The sequence below is a fragment of the Ammospiza caudacuta genome, chromosome 2 (assembly GCF_027887145.1).
Source record: "Ammospiza caudacuta isolate bAmmCau1 chromosome 2, bAmmCau1.pri, whole genome shotgun sequence".
NCBI classification, from domain to species: Eukaryota; Metazoa; Chordata; class Aves; order Passeriformes; family Passerellidae; genus Ammospiza; species Ammospiza caudacuta.
The window spans coordinates 10,059,567-10,085,663 of NC_080594.1; the positions used below are offsets into that span (position 1 = coordinate 10,059,567).

The 26,097-nt window shown below is 38.2% G+C and overlaps 1 protein-coding gene across 1 annotated transcript in view; it reads right to left on the reverse strand.

The window, feature by feature from the left end:
- Nucleotides 1-26,097, reverse strand: part of ROBO2 (roundabout guidance receptor 2) — a 435,712-nt gene that overhangs the window by 267,911 nt on the left and 141,704 nt on the right. The window lies entirely within an intron of this gene.

Genomic DNA, 26,097 nt, shown 5'->3' on the forward strand with positions numbered 1-26,097 from the left:
CAATACAAAATTGCACTTTTGCCATCCTCACTGCAAGAGCTATTATCACACTGGTACTCATGAAACAGAAGAGACAATTTATTTGGAAAGAGGTAAAAGATTTTACAGTTATATGCACTGTAAAATTGGCTCACATTAAGGCATAATGTGACTCCCATTAAAAATTTGCCATTTACCACGTGTTAGGACATAATTGATATTCATGATACCATGATATTTCCCTTTTCTTAGGACAGCAGATGATATATTTGATGTAATTGGTGGTTTTCTTACTGAAGAGCAACCACTGTACATTGCTTTATTTAGAATAAGGAACTACTTAGAATTTTCAGAGAAGAAATGATAAAGTGGGTGCATAGCATTAGGAACCTGTCATTAAAGAGCACATTCAGCAAGAGAATGTTGCAATTTGGAAAGAGAGTCATAAAGGAATATGCAGAACTACAAAGCCACAATAGGTGTGTTATTTGATTTTAAATTCACGTGACTGATGAAAAATTCAAAATCAATGCTCCTCTTAGACACAGATGCCCTCCTGCTTTCCCTAATGCTACTTTTCTCTTTCAGCCCTTTCCAGGAAGCCTACTTTAATTTAGCTCCTTTGATCCAGACCTGCAATGGGATCTCCACAAGCCTCCTGAATGGACTGATGCTGTGATAGTTAGTGAATCAATTGTCATTTTCTGATTCTGCTTTCTCAGCTGAACCACCATCCAAAGTGGCTGCTTTTTCCTCCATCAAGCTGTTTTAGCTTTCTTCTGAGCTGCTAAAGTGTATCTCATTTCCCCCAGTTCAGTACGATTTCAGACATGGTCCCTTTGCTTTCTTTGCTCACTAAAGACTAATTAGATGGCTGAGTTAGAAGAAGAGCAAATTTATATATATTTTACACTTTTGGTTAATTGTAAAGTATAAAGTTTTAAATGTTAAGTGGCAGCCAGGTGCTTACAGCATGAATAGCACAGACAAATTTGAGTATAACATTGAGGGAGCACCTCCCAAACCACAAACAAAACATGAAACACACTGCTAAGCTTTGAGGTGCAATTTGGCAGGGATTGCTTTCTGAAGAACATCCTTTGCAAGGCAACTTTTGGGACTGTATTGAGAAAGGCAAACTTCTGGCTTTCACTAGTAATCCCATAGTTAGTAAAAGCCTTTGTACTTCATTAGCATCAATGCAAAAATACCATTGCCTGTGGATTATCCTAAATGCAAATAATCCTTTTTTTTTTTTTTTGCAGCACCACCAAAATAAAACAGAATTCTCTTTCCAGAGCCCATTTAGAAATAAATATCCTCATCAGAAATGAAAGCTTTACTTTTAGGGCTACACTAGCATGGTAATTACAAAATTCTGTTTTAACTTCACAATTCCCACATAAAATCCAGACATGGAGAAAACAGCAATTCTATGCAAGACAATAGTCAGCTCATTTTGAATGTAAATTAAATCAGAAATACCCACAGAGAAGTTTATTCTTCTGAGATTTCCAACTTAATACCAAAACAAAATGGTTATGGATATGTGCTTAGGTAAGCAAACAGACTTGGAAACTGATGACTGAGTATCCTGAAAGTTGTTTTGTTTGGTAAATTAAAAAGGATTATTTTGAGGGCAGCAAGCAAATTGTCAACAATGAAACAACTTAGCTGAATCACATAGCTATACACAAACTGCACAGCCATTCTTAATGCAGGTAATTATAAATTTTTAATCTTTCAGTAAACATGGCCTATCAACTGCTTACACAGAGAGGCAGAGGGTAGAGATTCCACACTCTTAATTCTTATATGAAGTTTTTTCCCCATTTGAAAACTGGCAGGTGAATTGGTCTGTGCCTCAGTTTATCTATATGGGAAATAGAATTTCTAACAAACCTGGATATGCACTCCCTTGTTAGTTCCACACACAAACTCAGTATCATGTCAGCACCTTAGAGCACAACTTTCACAGCTTCCTCAAGGTCACTTAAAGCAAAATATCCAGAATGGCCCCATCTTCCATCAGCCAAGTCATAAGGCAAGAAACAACACCAGCAAGGGAATGTTCTGTTTCATTTTATTGTGAGGTTGTCTGCTGCCTCTAGCTATGATTTTCTAATCATTTTATAGGTCATTCCTTTGAGGTCTTGAAAAGACAGCACAATAAAAATAATTGCAGGACCACAACTGAAATCTTCACATCTTTTCCCAAAGCATAGATCATCTGGATACCAACCCAACAGAAACCCTAAGCTGGTTTCCTACTTTTCCTTTCATCATTTCTACACATTAGCAAAGACAATGCCTCTTGCTCTTTGTTATTGTAACACAATAATCCTTTAATCCTTTGAAGAAAAATTCATAATATTCTGGAGGAGGCAAAAACCCATCTCTTATCAACAGTTGCTCTTCCTTTCTTGCCCCCATGCTCAGAACTTATTTAAAAGTATTTATATAATAACCTAACTTGACAATGTAGAGCAGTTGGCAGAAATGGAACATTTTCACTCAGAATGAAATCATAGTTACCTACTCCTTCTTCTGTATCAGTGCTATAATTAATCCAAAAAATGCTAAAAATTAAATGCTCTCTCAAGCTACCTGCAGGGGAATGTATGAGTCCATCAAATGAGGAAAAACAAAACAAAAAACTGAAGCTCAGAACTACATACTTAGGCCATAGAAAACAAGACTGTAGCATTGCATTACATTAGCTAATAAAGGCATTCAGAAGGTAAAACAGGTGCCCCCCAAACCTGGGTAGAAGATTGCATGAATATATTCATTGTATGAAGAATCAATGAGAAAAATGTACTGGGAAAGTAATGGGGAAAACCACATTTTTGCTCTAACATTATCCTATATTCCTGAGCTTCTATTACTTGATATAGAAACCACACATATCCATGAAACAGCTTTTGACATACAGATAATGAATTTGCTACTTTGCTTTCCTATTGCATTGGTATCCAATATTTGCTAAAGCCATCAGATTTTCACGGGAACACTAAAATCAGGCAAATAAAAACCAGGAAGATAATGAGTGGATTGCTGGGGTGAACAAACTGTCTAAGAGTAGCCTAAATCAAGCAGTGATTTAATCATAGAGTGTTCCTTTGTTTGCTTTACACAACTCTGCTGTTCCCTTAGTTCTTCAGCTGCTTCTTATAAATACTCTTCTGGGTAATGCCTGACACATTAATTTCTGTCTAGGGATAAGGCTCTGTTTTGAAACCAATACACAAACAAATACACACAGGACTCTTCTTTTATATTTCACCCAACAAAAATATCCTGGGAAGTGACTTAACCATGAAGGAAAACAAACTTCTCCATATTTACACTGTCACAAGCATCACAGCATTGATGAGGACAGCAGTAGGTGGTTTATGTGCTATCAGTATTTTAACCAAAAAATGAGTTGTAGCACAAGTTAAAGTATATGCAGCAACAACTTTGCAGAACCTGCTCAGTCCCCCTGAGCTTCCTCTATTCCACTGAGATGGCTCTGGCTGTTGCAAATAAAATTGAAGCTTAAAATCTCTGCTCTAATCAGCAAAAAAAGGGGACTCTGAAATCAGAGAAAAAGATGACGATGGGTCTCAGTCATATTCTTCCTGAAATAAATGGCAAGGGGGATCAGGCTGTGTGCACTGAATTAAAATAAAGCTTAAATACTAAAGTGTTAACACAATCACCCCTAGTGCCCTAGCAGTGGCCATATTAGTGTCACCCCATTAAGTGCACTTAATAGCTCATGAGTGAGCAAATACAGCACAGGTGATGGCCCTGGTAATTTGTCCATAAATGTGAAGATGTCTTTTCAGGAAGAAACCATGGGGTATCATTACTGCAGTTAGAATAAGCCCAAACAATCCTCACCATCTCTCAGTAAAGGAAGTAAATACTTGTTTTTTCCTAGCTTGCTTTACCAACAAAGAAGTCTTATTTTCATTATGTGTATCTCAAGTGTACTCAATTGTGTACTAAATTTCATGGAGGGAGAGAAAATACAATATCATAAAGCGCTTCATGTTATAATGGTAAAATACTCTGATTTATTTGGTATTACTTAGCTATTCTGCCTGTATCATAAACAAAGATTATGGTACAATAAATTAATCTGGGAGGAAGTAGCTGAAATTTACTATTAGTGTCTTTAGAGCCTTCGGCCACAATGAAAATGCATCTGAAATATATAGAGACCTAAGCTGTCCTTTTTTGTTATTTATGTGTGTCAACTTTCTCTTCAACACCAATTCAATTACTCTGTCTTCAAGATAAAAGCTTACCATGAATGAACTATACTCAGAAATGAAGAACAACAAAAATAAATCATAGTTCTGCAAGACTGAGATCTTTTTCCTGTTCTTGGTTTACCAGTTTTACTAAAAGCCACGTTTTTGTACAGTAGATTTCTACTCTGACTAAAAAAGCCCCTTAAAACAAAAGGGTCTGGGCAGCTTTAGATTTTATGATCTATCTTCTACAGCTCCAAGATCTGTTCACATAGTCCCTTTCCCTTAAAACTCATAAAATTTGATGATGGCTACATCAGCTTTAGACAGTATGATTTAGACACTGATGATGGCATCAATGAAGTAACTCTAAATCTAAAACCGCATAACTGAAAATTCCCTTATCTGTTTTTTTTTTAATTATTCAGCTGATCTGATTTTAAAAGTGGTTTAAGCTGCAGGATAGAGCAGCTTGACCTATTCCCTTTTTTGTCTTCTCCAAAGACAAATAAACCCTAGCAAAGCATAAAACTAAATGAAGCTTTGTTATATCAGGCAACAACAAACTTTTACTTCTATCAGACTGTGTTTCAAGATGTTCCTAGCAATAAACCAGATTGCTAGATCTACACTTTGCTGTGTCAGAATTCCATGGGGATTTTTTGTTCATTTGTATGTTTGCTTAGGAGATGAGAAGTAGACCTCAAACTTCACCAATCAAGGTAGTAAAAACTGCTAAAACTCACATTAAAAACTGAGGCATTCCCAAGAACAACAAATTGCTCAGGATTATACTGTATACTGGGGTAAAAATATGAAGATAATTCAAAATTTCCAGCGCCCACTTTGGCGCAAACTACTTTGGTTTTTTTCCTTTTTTTTTTCCTCCACAGATCAGTACAAGTGGCACAATTGCAGGCAGTGGTCCATATGATTGGTGGGTAACAATTCAAATGCTGCATCCAGCACTCAAGCTGGAAAAGCTGGGCAGAAGCTACTGAAAACTGCACCACCATGAACTGGAATTTGCTTCACCTTTTCTGTTTCCTTAATTTATATTCACCTGGGAAGAGTATGCAATAAACATATCTAGTCTACATAAAGCTTGTAAAAATAAAAATTAAAAAAAAAAGAAATTAAAAATTGTTATTTTGAACCATTATTTCTAATGCCCAGGCCAAAGCTCAGAAAATTGAGCAGTTGCTAGAACTGTGGTTGACAGGAGAGATAATCTGTTAGTGCCTCTCAAAACCCCAAACTCATCAAGGACAGCGCGTTTCACTGCGTGCAGCACGGCAGTGATAATATCCAAACTGACACCTGGAACCCACCAGGGTAATGGCTTTCAGCAGTGTGCCTGCTCACTAACACAATTTCTTCCAGGCAGCTTTCTACAGCTTCTTTTATGATCAGTGGGAACAAATGTCTTTCTCTACCTCCTAGTATTTCACATCAGCCAGTTCCAGACTTTTGTTGACACTCACATTTTTCAGAAATACTGCTGTAATATGATAGACGATCAATCTGCATGATACCAGAACACTTCCCTGCAGTTTTGTCAGTTTGTTTTAGCTGTAAAACATTCAATAATTTCTTTATATTGGTCTGCTTTTCTCTTTTGAATGGGGTCTGCCTGACTTGAGTGGGGACACTTAGGGGGAAAAAGCCCACTCAATTTGAACCTAAGTGTTCACTACAGAAACAGAACTGGGTGTAATATGGAATCACACCTGGGATAATGGTGCTGAAACGCAGATGAAATTCTGATCAAAGCTCAATAAAATACACCTTAAATTATAGGATGGCCCAAGTCATTCAGAACATATACTGAAACCCATATACAGCCCTTACATGGGGAATAATGCATGCAGGAAATTTTTAAAAATGAGGTTTTCAATTGCTTCTGGTATTCCAGGCAATGGTGAAGACCTCTGCCCTTGTAAATCCCACTGCCATCAATTTTTCCAATATCATCGCTTTAATTGTGAAATAACCACCTCAGGAGGGAATGCTTATCACTGGCTCCTGGTGACATGGAATACTTCAAGCCTGAAGACTTGTAACAGAATGATGGTGCAGAGGCTACAGCACAGAAATAGGATCCACATGAATAAAACTGGCAAGCCCACGGGCCTTAATGCACGTGCCTGAACACAACAATGTGCGTGATTAACGCGCATGATTGGTGCTGAAATAACCTCCCTCCCTGACTGCATCACACCACAAGCTGCTAAGAGAGCAGTTCTAAGAGAGCAAGTTATGAATTTGTTCATTTGTATCAGCTTGCCATGAGCTCCCTTTTTTCATGCCATAATAACTAGCTCAGATTCACTGAAGAACTGCAAATTGCTTGGTATTTTTTCTATTTTCTCCCCCCAGATAACATGCACAAAACAAAGGCATCACCTATGCACAGACTTCAAACTACAGAATATGAACTACAGTTTTTATACATTTTCTAAGTATAAAATTAATATAAGTATATAATAACTGAGTGCTGGCACACTTTTTATTCGCACAAAATCCCATCACCAGTAAGTTTTGCCAGAATAAACTCGGGACAATCATTAAAAGTTTCTTGCACTAAACTACTATACCAAGCTACACCACAGTAAGAGAAATTTCTAACAACAGTGTAAAATGTCTCAGCTGTCTCTAGGAAAGCCACAACCCTGTAGCCAAGGCTAAAACATTTTCCCAACTAAACCACCACCTCACACCACTGTGTGGAGAAAGAGGAATAGTCATTATTTCCCTGGAATGGTTTTCTTCCTCAGATTTTTTTAATCTCATGAAAAATTTCAGCCTTTCCAATTTCAAGTCAACTTTTTAAAGCTGAATCCCTTTACCTACATTACCAAGTCTTTGGGGTTAATATCTAAGAGAGCTGTATCAGTACTTGTCTCAGACAGACTTTATCACTCTTTTTTGCTTTGCTTAGCTTGTTCAGCTTCTTATATAAAAACAGTTTAATGGCAATAAGTGACTGCCTTACAGGGCAACTTTGCTGATGCAGCCACCACTGCAGAATCTCCTGCCAGCCCAGCTGAGGAGCAACTTGCAGCACTGCACACTTTAAGGAGAGTGCATGAAATGAATTGCAGCTGTAATTTTACTGCACATGAACACAATAATGAATACATACAAGGGTTTCTGTGAGAGAAAACTATTGTTCCATTTTACAAGATTATGGAGAGATTGTCAATGGGGATAACTGTCTGCCAAACCTCTGTGCAACTTAAGATGTGCCTAGGTCAAGGAAAACTTGCTGTTAACCCTGTTAGAATACAAGAGTAGCAGCCAAGACATTAGGCACATGAGGTACTTTACTGTGTTTCACTCATGGTATTTGAGAAATACAGCAGTAATTTTTACAACCCACATGTGCATTTAGAGCCCAGCCCTCAATAACGTCACACACACATATTAGAGAATGCTCCAAGTGAATTTGGTGTATGCACACAATGACAAGCCTGCAGGTGGTCCTGTTTTGTGACATCCTGGTCCTTGGTAACTAGGCTAGGTCATGAATTACTTATTTCAATGAGTGTGAAAATCCCAATGCAAAATGATGTGCTCTTTTGCATGCAAAGGGTTAAGTTATGGCCTTCGTGAGCCATTAGTTGGAGATTTATTGGGGGAGTTGGGAAGTCTATAGTTCAATATGTGGTGATTGAACAAGGACCAGAGGTGCAGAGACAGAGAGAGGAAAAGAACTCAGTCAAATGATGCCTCTGGGGCTTTGCAACATATGGCCCATCAGTCAAGGGTCAAGCCCCCTCACAAATTGCATGCACTTTACATAGCCATCTGCATCAATAAATTACTACTCTTGAGAAGCACCAGCACTAATGCATGAGCTGAAGGGACCACCCCACTCTAAAATAAATTTCATTATTATTATTATTATTGTTGTTGTTCACTTTATCCATGTACACTGGTCTAGCCCTTCCCACAATGGGGTTTTGTTACGGACAGATGTACTAACAAACACACCTGAGCCTGTTCTGCCTGCCTTATTTCCTTCCCAAGAATATACAATCTCCTACCAGGATGAGACACAGCAAGTCATATGGTGAAAATATGTCAGTTTCAGTCTTATTTTCCTTATTTTCTTATTTTAACAGTCTTATTTTCCTGTGTGTGCATTTATACAAATGCTCAATCCTCTATTGCCAGCCAATGACGTTGACACTGCTGCCTGCAGAAGGACCTCACCAATTCCATCTTTCACACTTCTGCTCACACCACAGCCTTTAGATCTGTTTATCTAAAGAATGGAATAACACCTACATCAACAGATTTTAGGTGTCGTCAGCCGTACAAAAGAGCTTATTTTGAATCCAAAATTTTCCCTTTGCGGCTGATATGCCACTTCCTCAACTATCTAGAGGTCAAAGGTAATTTAGAGTAACTATCAAACAGGCTTGTGCCCCTCATTCCTAAACCAGAATATGTTTAAAATCAATGTTGCACTTCCTAAGATTTACTAATTTTTTCCAGTTTCCATTAATCTTATTGGATCAAATTTTAACATGCATTTGTTAATTTTTCAGATGACTTTATTTCTTATCAGTATCAAGAGAGAGACACAGCATCACTGAACAGAGAGGTATTAACTTTCACATCTTCTATCTAACCACATTAGATAAATAAAGCTTTTAATAACCCCTGTTTAGTCAACTATGTGTAATTTGTATTTTCAATCAGATTCTCCCAAGTAGCTTTCTACAGGACAAACATTTCCCATTATATCAGGTATTAATCACCACACTGCCCCGAGAAGAATGCTAAAGATGGGATGAACCTAAAAAACTTCTGTGGGCAGTTTGAGGCTGTATTAACCCAACACTAATAATAAGCAAAATACTTAATTTTCCTACAGTATACACCTTAATTAAAAAGAAAATTAAATTACTTCAACCACTAACCAAATAAAGTAGGAAAAACACTTCATAATATAACTATTCAAAAGCCACACTTTCAAAAGTTGTCTTGCTGCAAGCATTTTTTTCTGTCCTTTCTTTGCTACAGTCTCTGTCTTGGATGCAGAAGACAATGAAAAAGTAAGTACACTATCCTCATGCAGTGATTTTCGGCATTCTTTAATTTATAGACATGTAACTTTCCCCTGTGAAATGCACCTGCAGACTTCTCCTTTACCAAATATACAACTGAAAACAGATTTAACTTTCTTAGCTTACTTAAAACAGTCATGTGAACACTGGTTAGACACTGCTGCTATTCCATAAAAATTATTCAAACAAAACAAAAACAACCAAGCAACATCATTTTAATGTTCATTTTAGATAGTGTCCCACATCATAAAAAAATGGAAGGCATTTATTTAACCCTCTCTAGCTAAAGCAGACAATATGAGTATTGAATTGACATAGGCAGTATTTCTAAATGGAAATTAATTTCATCTCCACCACCAAGGTGACAATGAGGAGCCAGAAGACCCAGAAGACAGACCTTTATTTCCTTCAAGCTCCTAGACAACAGGATTTTTTTTTTTTTTTTTTTTTTTTTTTTTTTAGTGGGAGACTTGGCATGTTGAAAAACTTGCTCATGTCTTTCAAGGTCCAACCAGAAAACCATACAGAACTTGGGCCAATGGCTTCAAACAAGAGACAAGTGAGGTGATGAGTGAGGATCTGAAGCATGTAAGTCTCCTTTGTTAGGATTATGGATGTAAATTCTAATTTCTTAATGTCCCTGTCTATAGACAAAGACATATACAAGCAGATACACAGAAAGGGATTTCTGGATGATATCATGTCCTTCACAGGGTCTTCCCTTTGAGTGCCAAACACAGAAAGGCTGAAGCAGACATGAAAAGGTCATTTTTCTTGCTGTCATTCCTATTTATGCAAGACTTGTTTCCATGGCAGAGCTGCTCTCTGCATTACAAAAGTTAGTGAATGTACCTGTAAAAAGTGTTCAATGACATATAATTTTTTTCCAGCTAAAGACACACTGTACAAAACTGAAGCAGCGAAAACTAGCACATAAAGCAGCCTCACAGCACTATATTTCAGTAGGGCTGAGTTGAATCCACTCAAGCAGTATTTCACTGAACACCAGTAAACTCTTTGCAAATCTTACTTGTACAGAAGATGAAGTCTGAAATGTGTTCTTTGGCATCAGAGCACCATAAAGGAGCTGCTACACTTTATAGGTTTTCCTACAGATGAGGTAATATGTAGTTTTTACTTATTTTTTTTTTTTGTATCTGTGGTTGCCAAGTTCCAGAAGGAAGCACTTAAAGGTTTCACTTAAGCTATGTTGCTGTAGAGACTAAAACAAGTGTGATGATCCAGTTCCCTTTACTCTTTACTTGAGAAAACAGACAGGTTTGAGATGGTGTTCTTTTTCCTTCAGTTAAGGTTCCTTTTGAAAAAGGAACACCTTCAGAGGGTGTCAAAGATTTTTTAAAAAAAAACCTTTTGAAATCTGAAATGCAGAGGTTTCAGGAAAAATCATAGTCATTAAGACTTAGGCACCTTGTTATGCATCAGACTTTCCAGTTCTTTGCACAGGAAATGATAAAATAATTCCAATTTATAGAAGGGAGACAGTAAAAGAAGCCTGTCCACAATAGCTTCCTAAAACATGACCCAGACAGACTTTGTCTAAGGATGGGACAGTAACTCAGCTTACATCCTCTGCCCTCTCTTTTGAGCATGAAGATGACTTCAGATATTTTAATTGTGCTCTCACGCTGTCAATAGGACTTGAACCCAATTATTGGCTAAGCTCACACTTCCCAAAATATGCTCAAAAGTTTTTAACTGAAGTATTTCCTCAAGCTTTACTGTGGTTCAGTAAAAGTGTGGCAGTTGCGTAGTTATATTATAAAGTGTTTGTTTTTCTGCTTTATTTGGTTAGTGGCTGAAGTAATTCAATTTTCTTTTTAATTAAGGAGTATACCGTAGGAAAATTAAGTATTTTGCTTATTATTAGTGTTGGGATAATACAATATAATACAATAACAGAAGTTTTTTCTAGGTTCACCCAGTCTTTAGTATCTAGCACAGGATTACCAGTTTCTTCTTTAGTCTAGCCTGTTTTCACATCCTCTTAGGTAATGAGCAAGCCCTGGCTAGAGAGGATGATCTTGAACACTGAGCTGAAGTAAGCACTGAATAGGAAGGAACAGAACAGAATGGAAATAAACAGAGAAAGGGGAAATGGAACAGAATGGAAATAAACAAACAAACCAACCACTACAAGGTGATTGAGAAAATAAAAACAAATTAATCATCCAGAAAGCACGAAGATGCTGTGCACCCCTGTAACTTTTGCTTCCAGGAGAGGTCTGTCTGGTCCAGCTCCCAGCTGTCCCCATCCCAGCCCCACCAGCACAGCTGCTGCTAATTGGCACCCCCGGCACCACTTGTGGATTGCATGGCTTGGTGAGCTCACAAAAAGAATGAAGTGACCTCGTCCTCACCCCGAGGAAGTGTCCTGCAGGTCAGGCTGGGGCAGCCTCGCTGGGCTGGGCTCACAAAGCCTTTGTCCACGGCTCTGTCAGAGGCAGATTGTGCCCTCCCGTCCCTGAGCCTGGGGCAGGGTCCAAGCAGGACCCTGGCTCCACTCATGGCCAGCTTTGGTTTTTTTTTTTTTACAGGGCAGCATAAAGTTTCCAAGAGGGCCTGTATGGTATTTGCAGGCATCCCCGACGAGGGGAGAAAGTGATGCATCTGAGTCCATCTTATCAGAAGGCCCATCTTATCAGGAGGCTAATTAATTCCTTTATTATACTACATTATATTATATTAGACTATATTACCTTCAATCTAAATTGCAACTCTGCACACCACCACACAGAATCTCATGACTGTCACCCCACAGTCCCAACACACACACACCTGGGCCTGACAGGCCAAGGAAACAAAACTCCATCACTTTGGGTAAACAATCTCCATATTGCATTCTGCTTTGGCACAAACACAGGCACAGCAAATGAGATAAGAACTTCCTTTCCCTGAGGTTCAGAGAATGTGAAATCCAGAAATATTTTTGGGAAGAATCGTGCCCTGCTTTTCTCTGTGACCCTCTGCAGGCCTGGGTCTGCACAGCTCACCACACGTAACTTTGTGTTAACTCACGTTACACAGGCAGCTTTCCAGAGCTCTAAAAGAGAGCTCTCCTCTGAGACAAGTCCTCAATCACTTTTACTTATCAAATTGGTCCAACCCTCCCAATTATGTCTTTTCTGGACAGAATACACTTGAACTATAACACTGAATTTCTGGGCATTTTACAAGTCCATGTCATAGAAGCCTGATTAATTTTGAAGCCATTTATGTACATTACAACTGCATCCCCCAACATAGTAGGGGAAAAACCAGAAAGCAATAAATTCACTATACCTTGCTCTTGTTTTTTTTTTTTTTTTAAAGAACTTTAATAATGAACAAACTGATGAGCATTTCTTTTTATCATATTAGAAGGTGTTTTTTATATACCACCTAATTTTTCATTACAATCCAGTACACCTTTATTCTTCTGACCTAACACTTGGTGCTAAGGAAACACTGCCACCTGCTCTGGGAAAAGCTTCAGAGATACTATCAAATCATGAACAGATAAAATAATGCAATTATGTGAAGTGCTTTGAGACAAAAAGATAGTAACTTTATTTCTGACCTAGAAATGATCTTCACAACAAAAACCTAGAGCAGACCTTGTCTATGTAATATTTAATGTACCCAGTGGCCTTCCCAAATTTCAAGACCAACTGTTCGGTTTCTTTCAAAGGAAGCACAAATGGAGTTAAATCATTCTCACTTAAGTGATTTGATGCAAAAAAGCATTGAGAGTGACAAGGGACTGTCTTAAATGGTTTGGCCCAGCAAACATCCCATGGGCTGTTCCCCTGTCCACCAAAAGCAGAAGTAAAGACAGCTAAGACACAAAAAAAAGAAAATATCTAGATGGCACAGCTGGAAAAATGTGTTCCTGACACCTGCACCTGGGTTTTGCAGCCACCACCAGCTGTTATTCCACACATGTCCATAACTGCTGGCTCTGGAAGGTCACAGGCAGAGGTCAAACAGGAATCTCTTTGGCACTCAAAAGAGTGATGCCAGAGCTAAGCACAAAATAACAGATTTCCACGAACAGAGTGCTGTCCAATTTATTAACATTAGATGCATACATTCACCTAGTTGCTTTCAACCTCAGGATCCTATTTTTGCAGGGAAAAACTCCTCATTTCTAAGAGCAACTACCCTTGGGAAAAAAAATATAAGAAAACAAATTACACTTATAATTTTGTATCTGCTTTCAAAGCAAGAAGTCACAGCCTCTAGCTTTTTAAATAAACAACAATATTATCCTAGTTTTGCCTGCTAATGCCTAGGTGTCTGTTAGCAAGTAGGCCAGTGATACCTCTTTAATTTGAAATACACACCTTTTTCCCAAGTATTGTGTGACTTTCATCCATGTCATAAAGAAAATGTATGGCAGAGAGAAAAGCCCACACATGATGCAACTGAACAGGTGACAACCACACCCTAGAGCTGCTTAAAAAAGGAGCTCTGGCACACTAAGACAAAGGGGACTAAACCAAAGATTCGGTCTTTTTGATGTGATCAATCATCATGGGTTTTTAGAGATAAAAACATGCTCACAACCCATCTAATGTCTAAGTGTACATTTGTACTTGCTACGCACAACAGACAGCAGCAAATTTATCTCACAAAATATCTGCAGATCTCAAGAGCTGTAAATTGGGCTCATTCTTTTTAAAGACAAAAAAATCTTGGACACTCTCAATGTTGACCAAGAATATTTTCAGCTTTTTCACCATCTCCCATTTTCCTCTGTTATAATCCAGAATCTACAGTTACCCTTCCTAGCATGTGCAAAGTGGATCAAATGAGGCCACAGAAAAGGGAAGAAAATTACACAGATGTTTGTAGTTACAAGTAACTGTTCCAAAACTTTTTATAGAATGATAGAAAAATGCTGAACCAATCATCAGATCATGTTCTGTATATGAAATTACACTTGTACTGCCAGAGTAAATTATTATATATTGACTTGGACTTCCATTTGACATTTTGCATTACTTTAACTGCTGCTTCAGAGGAATTTTACCTAAAAAAAACCAAAAACTTTTTTAAAAATCACAAAATAGAAATAAAAAATTCAGCAGTGGCCACAGCTGCTAGTGGGAGACCTCAGGTTCCTGGAGATTTCAGTCTACTCTCACTGTGATACTATATTTTCTTTTATGATTGAAGCTATGTCTACTGAAATTACCTCCCATTTAAAAAAATGAAACTGAAAAAGAAGTTTGAAGACAGTGTCCACTGAAGTCAGCTAATAGATTTCAAAAGGCTGGTGTCCTGTTGTGCAGACAGAAATACCTGCAGCTCCCAGCAGATCCTCTCATTCTTGTACAATCACTTCTACAGTGCTCAGGAAACTGGATTCATACTTTAGTGGATCCTGACTTCTCAGTGGATCACATTTATCCCTTCTTGCAATATCTCCATTATTGCTGCCCAGCTCTGGGCAATTATGGGATACATTTAATCTGTGAAAACCCAGTGTGACCTTTAAGATAAAGAATCAGAAGCCAAACAAAGGTTTTGGTTATGAAACTGAACAAATGAGAGAGGCAAGTAAAGTTTCTTATACCAAAGAAGATAAGATCTCTTTTTATTTCAGGTGATTTGTTACTTGTTTTAATCTCTGAAGTTACCAGTTTTACAAAAAACTCATTAAAGTTTATTCCCTATTTTCACTGTTTGAGTGGCGTATGTACTTTTTGCTTATGAATTTAAGTAACATCAGGATACTATTACTTAAATGTCATGACAATAAATATATCAAAATTTTGAGACTTTTTTATCTAGATGTAAATCACTGTCATTCCAGAAAAAGCTGAAAATTGGCTTAACTAGGAAAAGTTCCTCATTAGGTGTTGCAGAGCATGGTACTATTTCAAAAAGGACAGATTAATTTTGGAATTCTACTCAGGAACATATGAATGCAGCAGAACTTCACAGGACAGTGATTTCATATAGTTTGCAGTATAAAAGAGACAAAACTTTTACTAAATTATATGCATATGCCTCATATCCACACAGTGTTCACCCTTATGCATTTAAGAAAGGTGTAACACCATGCTGACATAACCAAGTTAATAACACTACTCTTCCTCCTGAGCACATCAGGATTGCAATGGAAAAGGCATTAACTTTTTGAGGTATTAAGAAAATCTCTTTGTAATATTTTTATTCTTTAAGTTCAGTCCAAATGTAGAAAACACAGCCAGAAGTTGCTGGAGCATCACTTGTTCATGGCAAAAAAGGACCACAAACACATTATTATTAGAGGTTACACCCCTTATATCAACCACAGTTCTGAGTCCATGGAGTCTAATCTGGAAATATCTCCTGTGGAGAGAAATTAACAATGAGGTACCAGTGCAACCTTAGTTTCCCTGGCATAAATGTCAATTGGTTTGTCTTGTCAAATATTTGTCTTTTCAGGGCCTTTCCATTTCTTTCCTATTCACTTATTAAAAGGAAAAAGTTGTTGCTCGATTTGTAGATTGATAAAGTTACACAACTGGAATTAAAAACCAAATGGAACTGGGGGGGGGGGGTGGGGGGAAGAAAAAGGAGAAAAGGATATATGTCACTGGAATTGTTATTCAAAAAGAATTAGATCTTTCAGCACTTAGAGAAAAGAAAACAAGGAAATTGTTGACAGCAGGTTCTGATAAATGCATCTGGTTAGTCTGCCTGCTTCACCCAGACAGACATTGCATTTCAGCATCTTTTACACAGCTTTCTTAGCATCTAGAGCAGCCTTTATTTATTCAGTGCACTCTTTCCAGTACTACTATGTAGCTTATTATCTCTGCTAACAATCATTTTCATCCTTTTGCATCCTAAGGGGAAAAAGGAGGGAATCACAAGTAGTTACTCACTGAAGCCAAACTGCTGCTTTTTGCATAAGACCGTACTCACAAGACAGTTCTTTCTGCTGTGTCCAAACACAAACTAACATTCTTCTAGATGCTTCCAAATCCAAATGGTCTGGATGCTTCATCCCACAAATTGTCACGAGCCGTCATGCCAAACTCTAAAGCCTATATAATTACCTTGCTGATCTTATAAAATCTTGTTCCTTGTGCAATTCCTCTTCTTCATGCACGTTTTTTCCACTATACAGCAGAGAGCTGCACAAGGAATTCCTCTGGACTTTGCTGCTCCATTTCAGGGCACTCTGTCCCTTCTCCTGTAGTCCTTTTACAATGGCATGATTGCCTTTGGACTGAAGCAGGAATTTTCCTGCCTCTCTTCATGCATATTTGTACCCTCTGACACCATTATAATGCCCTACCAAGTGAAGGATACAAAACTTGAGCAGCAGAGCTAGTGGTTTGTTGATTTTTTTATTTTTTTTTTTGTTGCAGAAACACCAGGTTTTAAGGTACTCACAAGATTTCTTTCCAAGTTAATGATCATAAAAGATATATGGTTGAAAAGGGAAGGAAGCATCCTTCACTTCCACAGCTGAAAATGCTGAAAAATTGGACACAAACAGACAGTCTTGGCCTGATGACAATAGTTTAAAACCCCTTAATTTATTTTATATGATTGCAACACCACTGCTTCAACTATTAATATCATGAAATCATTAGTTCTTGCATTAACCTGCTGACGACCAGAGTAGCATTTCTGCTAAGTCAGACATGCTCTCTTCTGATCAAAGGAAAATATATTCCTCCTTCTATTTCTCTGGCTCTTTCTTCTCCTCAGAATCCCTGTTCTGGTCTCAGGCAGCTGCTGGTGGTGTATACTCACAGAGAAAATAAGCAGGGAAAGGAAAACGAGGGAAAGGGGGGAGAAGAAGAGGAAGGCACCTACTTCACACTTTTTGCCTACAGGACAATGTTTCTCTTGCTCTTTACTCCTACTGCAGAACTCCAGGGATGTACCTAATCTACCATTCTGTTTCTACAAGTATGAAATTGTTCCAGAAGTGTGGCTGAAATGAACAGCAATTAAATCTGAATTTGTCAAAAAGGTTTAGGATGCCCCAGACCAACGACTTCTTTCACAAGGTGGAAGGAAAAAGGCAAGAAACCAGCAGCAGAGGTGGTTTTTCTTTTTTCCTTTTAAATGACAGACACAGGCAAACAAGACATTCTCTGTCATGGTTTTTCATTCATAACAAGCAGCTATTGATTAAAAAACTCTATGACTTGAAAGATGCTTCCATGTAAAGAACAATGACATTTGCCCCAATGTGCTGCAAACCTGAAACAATCAGAGCCTTGAGAAGTGGATGAGTAAGAGAACAGGAAACAGCTGAAAATCAACAACAACAACAAAAAGGTTTGCTTAGAGTTTACACTAATATTTAAATTACAGTTCCTGTTCTGACAGTCATCCACTATTTTGCTAAATTTTCATATTGACAGATTCCTTTTAAGCCCCACAGACCTTTAAGTGGGAAAAAAAGCAAGAAACAAAAAAAGCTAGCAAAAAAAAAAAAAAAAAAAACCAAAAAACCAACCAACATTTCCACAAGCCTCCAGCCACGGGTTAATTTGCTCTCAGAAGAGAAAGAGCCTGTCTCTGAAGGCTGAGCAGCAGAACCATCTGCTCAGGTTGGGATGAGCTGGCTGAGCTCAGCAGCAGGCAGCCACACGCTTATTTAACTCTGCCTGCACCCCCAGCACGAGGGCCAGAGGTGACAGCAGCACCACACCTGGACAGGGCAGCCAGCTGGGAAAATCACCACTTGAGAAGGGCAGGGGAAGGAAGGGTTGGAAACTGAATATCTCCAGAGGAGATACTGCATTTGAGCAAGCCCCTTCTGCCATCTCCCAGCTATCCTGCACTTCCTTGGGCTGGTTTCACTTCAGGGAAACCAGAGGGGTCAGGGAGACAGGATGGCAGCCAGGGGACACCAAGGGGGTGCTTAGCAGGGGCTCTGATCAGAAAAGCTGCTGGTGACCTGGCCCAGGTGACCAGGATGGGTCAGCAGGCAGGTGCACATGGAAGTGATACATGCACAGGGCACCTGCCTGCTGTGAAAATGCCCCCAAAACAGCCCTTTCTTAAAAGGTCACAAAACTGCTTCTTTCAGGACTGCCATTGAGTGAGTATTGTTTTTCTCCCTCTCTCACTAGCATATGACTCCCAAGCCAGGTATAGGCCATCAGCAGCAAATTATTTCCTGAGCCAAATACACGTGTAAGCATTCATGTTACTAAACCAGGCAATAAAGAAGTATTGGTGTGTAACACAAGATGGAGAAACACTTCAGAATATCAAAAAATTAACACACTTCCCCCTCCAGAAGGTCCAGAAATCTGTTTGAAAACTCCTTATAAATTTTCTGTAAAAAAGCTGATGAGAATTTTATACTCTGTTTCTAAATAATAAAACACTCCAATCACTGTAAAACACAAGCGATTACTTGAAAAAAAAAAAAAAGAAGGCCTAATACTTTATATAGAATGTTTGTAATCCAAAATCATCTGATTTGATGAAATGGCTAATCAAATCATCTCCAGAGACATTAATGGGTAACTCACCTGGTTTGCATTAAGCTGTTCTTAAGTATTTTGATAATCAGCAGCATAATGCTATGCAATCTGCCTGATCAGTTTTCTCAATGCAGTTGTTCCTTCAGCTGCTCTGCTCAGATATCATATCCCCAATTATCTGAGGTGATATCATCATATGCCATGATAGAGTAATAAATCTGGCCTTGGTAGGCTTCATGCTGCACCTGCAATGCTCTGTGTATGGCACTTTAGCTATAGGCTGAGGGAAGCATCATCTTTCTTAGTTAGGTACACAAACTTGGCACAAACCCCCTTATCATGTGCTACAATAAATTCAGGAGAACTCGTGCTCAGCCTTGATTCAAAGCAAGTAGTCACTGCAAAATAATCTGGTTTAACAGAGATGAGAATTAAGGAACACTGAGCCACAACCCCTCTTACTGTGTTCTGCTAAGTCTCTCCTCTTTTACCAAGATTGGAAAGTGGAAGTGCCACCAGGGTGCACTTGTAGGGGCTTGAAAAGCTATGGCAAGGCTACTTCTTCCTCCCACGTCACCTGAAAATCATCCTGAAATGAAGGATACATGCAGTTCTGACACATCCAAGAATAGGAAAAGATGCTAGATAAAATGCCAAATATAATTGAGGGATTCTGCTTCATAAGGAACCTGAGTTAATTTCTTCAAAAATATTTTTTCATAATGTTTAGCTAACGAGAAATAAAGTTAACCAAGATGGAAGAATGTTATAATAAATGTTGAAAAAATACGTTGGTGAATAATTATTTTTCTCCCATTGTATCCAAGAGGTTGATGGAATATTTTATTAGATCTTCTCTTAGAAGTTGGGTGGGTTTTTAAAACGTTTGCCTAAGTTGCAGGATTTCCACTATTCCTGTATCCTGCTCACTTTTCCAGTGACCATTTAGGGAATGCCACCATCAGGCTGCACTTCACAAAGGCTGCTGAGCCTGCTGCCATCCAACCTCTGAGCCACTCAGGTGCATTTGCTTATTACTTTGAAGAGCTAGCAATCATCACATAGACATAGATCTTCAGAAATTTAGGCTAAGTGAGTCAGTGTGTTAATTATATACTAAGGGAGTACACACAAGAAATGGAAAGTAGTAGTTTATTGCTTTCCCAAGTTTCTCAGGTAATTAGAACAGCTTCTGGAGATACATGGCACCATACCAGAATCTATCATCACAATGGGCTTCACTGCAAAATGCACAGAATTAATTTTTTAATGAAAATCCTCTACTGAGTGTCTGAGCCAAATTCACCTGATAAATGTCACTGAGCAACGTCATTACTGGCTCATCAACACAGGGTGTTTAAAGCAGATGGTAGAGCAGTGCATCTTCAGCACTACAGCCTGTTAATACCAGCCACCTCCCATAAAAAAATTAAAATTGGCCCCCTGTCAGTCAAACATGACAGTACTTTGGATTTCTCCCTCATGATATTCTTTAGCCTTGAGGCAGATATGACAGGCGCCTTATTAAATTCCAAAAATAAAATGTAGCACAAGAAGGCAGTGCATTCCAATGAGACAGCAGACTTGTTAAAATGCAACATGCATAAAACTTACTTCATTTCATTTCAGCTATCATCAGTTTCATCTTTTAAAAAACCCAAATAGCAACTTTAGAAATGTGGTGTTTGTTGTATATAAATTAAAACAACATGTCATGCCTTATACTTCAAAGTCGTTAAAAGCCTTTATAGGCGTTGCACAGATATTTTGGTTATTTTTATGAAAATAAAAGCTGGGATTCCTATTCACTGTTCTATGTTCAGTGATTGTGTTGCATCATTATTGATCCCAGTCAGTACAAAAGGCATGGAAACTAACTATGCTGTTAAACAGGAGCATCACTAAATCAGGAAAACTTTTGCACAACCATGACAATTGGCCTTTATGTATCGTGCTCTCCAACCTATTAGAACAGCAAATAAAAGCTAATATAATCTAATTCAAAAATCTTTTAAGATTAATTGAAAGACAGTTGAGAAAGGACAGCTTCCCACAAAATTCAGACCTGTAAGTCACATAAGTTGGTTTAAAATTCCCTAACGTAAGGTGGAATCCTGGGTGCTGCGAAGTCAATCAGAGTTGGCCTCCAATACATTTATTTCTCAAATAACACATGAGTTCATAAAAACTTCTCCTACCCTCTAGAGTACAGGCTCACAATAATCATATGAGCAGAGGGGCAATTCCACCAGAAATTTGGCATCTTTTCAAGTAGCCCAAGTCATGCATCTGTTGAAATTTTGTAGGATTCAGGGTGAGGCTGATTTTGTTACCTTTCCAGGACTTATTGCCTAAAGGTTATTTCATTCTCTGCAAATCTCCAAAGAAAGCTCATTCATGCCTAACTAAACCTCCTGCACTGGTGTTTTCTGTGTCTCAATATTCCACGTCCTTCAAACACACACACAAAAATACATGATATTCATGCCAAAGTCACATCTTGCTTCCTCTTTTCAAAACTGTGGACAAATGGATGACTGTAATGAACACAGTCTCTGTTCTAGTTTGTGCCACACTTAATTTTTAAAGTCAAGTGAGGTTTAGGTGGTCATGAACTTACTGACAAGAGTCTATTCATTCCCAAACTTTTGTATGTATTATACAAACAGCTTCTTCGTGTCTGTGACACACTATACCCCATTTTTCCACTGCTTTGCCTCCTAGACATAAAATTCTATGGCTTTGCAAAATACATGCCAAAAATCTTCTTTCACTTTTGAAATAAAACAGGACTGATTTAAAACAAATGCTTTCATTTTGACAACACATTTGCACAAACAAACTGTGTAAACGTTGATGTAGCAATAACAGAGCAAGACAACTGAGTGCTGCACTTCTCAGGAGCTGCCCCCAAAATGTCAGCAATTGCAACTCTTGCCAACATGCTCTGAAAATGAAACAGGAATGGGTTCATCTTTTTCAGCACGAGTCTTTTATGCCTGCTCTCCATGTACAGTAGTTGGTTTCAAATGCTGACTGTATCCTATTTTAGGAAACGTAACCAAAGTGTTGCATGATGCATAGAATGACATTTTCTATTGCCAAAAGCATGCTCTAGAAGCAAAACAGAGCAGGAGGAGGGGGAAAGGGAATCTATTCCCACAAGGCCTAAATGTTGTTATCTCCAACTGCCAAACACATGACACCTTGCTGCCACTTCAAAGCATTTCTTGTATGATGCTACTTCTATTTTTTCCTGAAGCAAAGTGATGCTTCTTCTAAATTCTACTTAACCTGTGTGTTTAACACCTTGGAAGGCTGTGCCAATAGCAAACCATAAGGAAATATATTCTCTATCACTTTTATATGTGTGTGTGTATATTTATATACATATATATATATATAATCTCATAGAACTGCAGAAAAGATTGTGTTGTAAGTCCTTGTGGAAGGTGAGACCCTCTTCCCCAAGCAGCAATAGCTTCAAAGTAGGAGTCATTTTGCTCACAATCTTTTCCAGACAGATTCTGACTAACCCAGGAATGGTGATTCCAACCCCCCTCTAGGCATCAGTGTCCATGCCAGCAATCACACTTCTCACCATGAAGGATTTTTTCCCTAATCTAGCTGAAACATTCCTTGCTGCAACCTGTGGCCATTGCCTCCAGCCCTTCTGCTGCACACCTCAAAGAACAGTGAGACTGCCTCAAGTTCATAATATTAAGTAAAACAGCTCTACAAATTAGTCACCAGCATATCACAGGGCTTTGTAAAATATCTGTTTATCATAAGATCTCCTCGTAATAATGGAAAGTAACCTAGTGGGATAATGGCTTTAGAGGAATGCATCTGTAGTTAAAAACAGACTTCCAACCTGCATTCAGATCAGAGTAAAGAATTACAGCAAAGTACAGCCTCTTCCCAACACTACTTTTACATAGCTTTAAATATTAATGCTGGGGCTAAAAGAAGCCTAAGATAAAAATTACACATTATATTTTTTAATACACAAACATGAATGATACTGCAGTTTTGTGGTGAGGTTAAAAACAGCTTTGAAGGACTTAATCATGGATCAGGTCAAAGGATCATCTGCAAAGGAGCTTGGGGGGAATCTGACAGATCTGAAATACTCTGTTTTGTTGGTATCCAGTACTGAAAAATCATCTACAGGTCCTTTGCAACTAAAGCACCAAGGCAAAAATGGCATGTTATTTGGAGCCCACAATAATACAGCCTTCCTCCAGAAATAATTCATATTTCCTTTGTACTCCATAAATCTTTTGAGCTGTCTGTTGAACAAGCCTTCTGCAATTCTGTTCTGCCTTCATAACACTTTAGTTTCCAGTAACATTAAAGATCTTTGTTTGTTTCTCAGCATTAAAGTACCTGGTTTTAATTAGCTGTCACACCATCATTGTCCTGGCATGCTTTTATGCACCCACATCACACTACCTATGATTTTTCTTCTAACATAGGTAATGATAAGCAGGATAGATTTCCCTAATGGGAAAAAAAAGAAAGGCACAACTCTGACATAAAGTATCACCAAAAAAAAAAAAAAAAAAAAAGAGTAATTTGACATTCACCATTTTCAGGAGAAAAGGACAAAAGCTAAAATCATTAAGTGTCCTGTATGAGTACAAGCAAAAGAACATTTTAGATGTTAAGCTATGTTGCTATTGAGGGAGTGACATCCTAATGAGATGCTGCAACTTCAGCATGAAACCAGCAGTACCAACAGCTGCTAAAGCTCTGACTATACTCAAAAGTACAATTACCATCATCCTGAAGAGACAGATTTGTGAGCTGAGACATCAGCTTGGGAAGAGCTTCTCAAGAGCTTCTTCCTTTTTCTCCTCAGTAGGTTACAATATTTAAAAACAAGACATGAGCTGCATGTAACATTTGTCTGCTTGATCTTTGAGAAACATACAGAAAATCCCACAGCAGAACCTGATGTCTACATCTGTGTTATGGGACCATTCTGTTTACACCCACTAGGCAGAGCCAGAAATGCCCATTTCATAAAGACAGGCACAGAGAAGGGGATTTGTGCCAAATTTGTGTCAAAGACAAAAAGTGAGATTAGACCTCTTGAAAACACTCCAGAATCCTAACCTCAAGATCCTTATTCTTCTCTAAATGGATTCTCCAGCTATTAAAACTCCCAGCTAACTAGATTACCACATCAGTAATCAATCACATTTATAAGGTATTAAATTTATTTGAAAACTTGATGGCTGACTTCAATCTAGAGGGACAAGATCAAATTAAAATTCCTACTACATTGTTTGGAGCACTATATTTGGGTTTTTGCAGGAAGAAATTGGCAAATTGCTTTTGATTTCTTGTTTTGACATGTTACTTGGCATATTAATAAAATAGAAACATTATGCTGCTTAAAGTCATGATCTCATTTTCCCCAAATTTATCTTGATGCATTTTTTTAAGAAAATAGGCTATTCTTCTTCACTTACTAATTTTAATATTTTTTTTTCTTACTTGAATGGAATTTACTGCAGTAATCCACCAGACCTAAAGCACTACTAAGACAACCTCATCATACCCATTTCTTATTTTAATTTGTAATCTCAAATGTCACCATGGGTTAATATTCCTGTTCAGCTCCATAACTCACAAGGGTTACATGTAATTAACTACAAGCTTGCTCAAGATGAGGATGCTGATATTTCAACCACACATCACAATCAAATATGAATAAGCAATGAGAAATTAAGCAGAAGGGCATATTGGGGGGCCAGGACCATTTCAAAAACAGGCACTTGAATAGAACTGATATTTGATAGCTGCTCAGTAGGAGTTCAGAAGTTCAGTCACAGACCAACTTCTGTGCCCACAGAATCTCTAGGAGAAAAGGGGAGGGCTGCCCTGCCAGGAAAACTTCAGTAAAAGACTGGGAGTGCCACTAAGAGCATTCCATCCAACGCTTTGCTGTCATCTGCCAAGGATTCTGGCCCCCTGAGAAAAGTCCTTAGAGCCAGGTCTCTTGGAGCTTGGACACATTTCCACTGAATGCACCACTCTGCATCAACTGAACAGCAATCACCAGGTACTGAAGACATCATAATCATAACAAGTTGTATGGAAGCAGCAGCCATACTAAATTTATTACAAATACTGTCTTTCAAGAGCAGGATTTAGGTACCTAAGCAGCCTGCATTAGCAATACTAAGCTTTAGTATAATATTTTCATTCTCACAGGAGGACAAAACAAAGATTCCACTTCCAAGAGCAACTGCTGCAGGTGTTTGTGGATCAATTAATTTTTTCTTTGTTTTATTAAAGAGCCATCATTCAAAACAGATAAAATGTTCAGCCCTGTAGAAAACACGCAATGCCCAAGAAGTTTAAATCTCCAAACAGGCCATTACACCTTGCCTGAGACACAAAAGGTAGGACAACGTGAGTAGATGGATAAAGTGTAGAGGGGGCTTTTTCCTGAAATAGTGAAAACACTGCAAGGACACAAGAGGAAGATCCTGAGAGATTAATAAGAAATGTGGCTTATGCTTCCACTCTACAGTTTTTGCTGGTGAGCACAGAAGTCAGAGAGGTCCTGGGCTGCACTCTGCTGATCCCCACAGGGCATGAGAAGGGCTCAGTTCTTGTGGTACCACCATCATCAGGCAAAGCCTTCCCTTGTACTGAAAATGCTGAGGGGAAGAAATCTCCTTGCATCTTTCAGCTACTGTTTCCAGGCCGGGATAAAAACATGCTATAGTCCTTCCTCTTTCATATTCAGTAAAGGAGAAGGTAAATACTTTGAAAGAAAACTTATCCTTCCACTATTAAATATTGACATAATTTAACAAAAAATGTACATCCAGGTGAACCAGTAAAATCAACACAAAAAAACTCCAGTTTTAACTATGTAGCTACATGTAATAAATTAACCTTAAAACAGAAACAAGCAAAGAACCTAATATCTTGAAAATATTCCCACCGTCTTAAATAACAATAGCACTCATCACGCAGTAGTTCAGGGACAGCTGAATTAAACTGCAACTACAGAAGTGCAAAGTGTCCACCTCTGATCACACAACATCTCCTCCTTGTTTCTCAGGAGTGCCTTAGGTCATATAAAATACTTGCTAAAACCTCATTATGAGCTTTGAGAAAATATTAACATTATATCAGTAAGCACTCTTCTGAAGTTACAGGAAAAAAGAAGTTCCTTCATATTTATTTCATGTAATAGAGATGCTGATGTCTTCAGCACTCTTAGTTTGTGTAACTGAATTTAATCAAACAATAACTTAATTATTTAAGAACAAAAATGAAAAGTGTTCTACTTTGTTTCTATTTTTGTCTTCAATTCTA